Consider the following 2,556-nt stretch of genomic DNA (forward strand, 5'->3'; position numbering starts at 1 on the left):
ATTCACTAAACTTTAATGACTTTATTTAATTTTTAGGTTCCACAACGGGAGGATGACCTAATTAAAAATGACCTCCTCATCTCCCTGGTCCAGGAGCGAGTCCCGTTGTGGGACTCCCGGGATCCACTGCACTCAAACAACGTCACGATCCGGCGCCTATGGGATGAGGTGGCCAAAGAGATGTGGGATGGCTGGGGCAACGCCCGACTCGGGTCCGAAATGCATTTGGTAAGTATTGCACTGCTGTGTGAAGCAGCAGAGACCTTGGCCGTGCTCACACAACTGTATGTGATGAAAGAAACTCTCAGGAGTTTCTGTCTTCAAAACAGTTGTGTGAGCACGGCCAAAAGTCCATTTTCTGACCAATTTTTTTTTTTAACCCCTTTCTGCCATTGGACGTACTATTCCGTCCATGTGGGGTGGGCCCTAATTCTTAAGGACGGAATAGTACGTCCAGCACGATCAGCCGCGCTCACGGGGGGAGCGCGGCCGATCGCGGCCGGGTGTTAGCTGCCTATCGCAGCTGACATCCGGCACTATGTGCCAGGAGCAGTCACGGACCGCCCCCGGCACATTAACCCCTGGCACACCGCAATCAAACATGATCGCGGTGTGCCGGCGGTACAGGGAAGCATCGCGCAGGGAGGGGGCTCCCTGCGGGCTTCCCTGAGACCCCCGGAGCAACGCGATGTGATCACGTTGCTGCGAGGGTCTCCTACCTCCTATCCCTGCAGGCCCCGGATCCAAAATGTCCACGGGGCTGCATCCGGGTCCTGCAGGGATTACTCCCGGGTGCCGTGCAGGCTGCAGATGAAAGCTGCAGCCTGCACGGCTGTAAGTGAGATCGGTGATCTGACAGAGTGTTGTGCACACTGTCAGATCACCGATCTGGAATGTCCCCCCCTGGGACAAAGTAAAAAAGTAAAAAAAAAATTCCCACATGTGTAAAAAAAAAAAAGAAAAAAAAAATCCTAAATAAAGAAAAAAAAAATATTATTCCCATAAATACATTCCTTTAAATAAAAAAATCAAACAATAAAAGTACACATATTTAGTATCGCCACGTCCGTAACGACCCCACCTATAAAACTATATCACTATTTAACCCCTTCAGTGAACACCGTAAAAAAAAAAAAAAAAACGAGGCTAAAAACAACGCTTTATTCTCATACCACCAAACAAAAAGTAGAATAACACGCAATCAAAAAGACAGATATAAATAAACATGGTACCGCTGCAAACGTCATCTTGTCCCGCAAAAAACGAGCCACCATGCAGCATCATCAGCGAAAAAATAAAAAAGTTATAGTCCTCAGAATAATTATTTTTTCTATAAAATAGTTTTTATCGTATAAAAGCGCCAAAACATAAAAAAAATGATAGAAATAAGGTATTGCTGTAATCGTACTGACCCGAAGAATAAAACTGCTTTACCAATTTTACCAAACGCGGAAAGGTATAAACGCCTCCCCCAAAAGAAATTCATGAATAGCTGGTTTTTGGTAATTCTGCCTCACAAAAATCGGAATAAAAAGCGATCAAAAAATCTCCCGTGCCCGAGCATGTTACCAATAAAAATGTCAACTCGTTCCGCAAAAAATAAGACCTCACATGACTCTGTGGACTCAAATATGGAAAAATTATAGCTCTCAAAATGTGGTAACGCAAAAAATATTTTTTGCAATAAAAAGCTTCTTTCAGTGTGTGACAGCTGCCAATCATAAAAAACCCGATATAAAAGTAAATCAAACCCCCCTTCATCACCCCCTTAGTTAGGTAAAAATAAAAAAAATTAAAAAATGAATTTATTTCCATTTTACCATTAGGGTTAGGGCTAGGGTTAGGGCTAGGGTTAGGGTTGGGGCTAGGGCTAGGGTTAGGGCTAGGGTTAGGGTTGGGGCTAGGGTTGGGGCTAGGGTTAGGGCTAGGGTTGGGGCTAGGGTTAGGGTTGGGGCTAGGGTTGGGGCTAGGGTTAGGTTGGGGCTAGGGTTAGGGTTGGGGCTAGGGTTAGGGCTAGGGTTAGGGTTAAGGCTACAGTTAGGGTTGGGGCTAAAGTTAGGGTTAGGGTTGGGGCTAAAGTTAGGGTTAGGGTTTGGATTACATCTACAGTTGGGAATAGGGTTGGGATTAGGTTTAGGGGTGTGTCTGGGTTAGAGGTGTGGTTAGGGTTACCGTTGGGATTAGGGTTAGGGGTGTGTTTGGATTAGGGTTTCAGTTATAATTGGGGGATTTCCACTGTTTAGGCACATCAGGGGCTCTCCAAACGCGACATGGTGTCCGATCTCAGTTTCAGCCAATTCTGCGTTGAAAAAGTAAAACAGTGCTTCTTCCCTTCCGAGCTTTCCCGTGCGCCCAAACAGGGGTTTACCCCAACATATGGGGTATCAGCGTACTCGGAACACATTGGAGAACAACGTTTGTGGTCCAATTTCTCCTGTTACCCTTGGGAAAATACAAAACTGGGGGCTAAATAATAATTTTTGTGGAAAAAAAAAAATTTTTATTTGCATGGCTCTGCGTTATAAACTGTAGTGAAACAATTGGGGGTTCAAAGCT

The sequence above is a fragment of the Ranitomeya variabilis genome, chromosome 2, assembly GCF_051348905.1.
Source record: "Ranitomeya variabilis isolate aRanVar5 chromosome 2, aRanVar5.hap1, whole genome shotgun sequence".
Lineage (NCBI taxonomy): Eukaryota > Metazoa > Chordata > Amphibia > Anura > Dendrobatidae > Ranitomeya > Ranitomeya variabilis.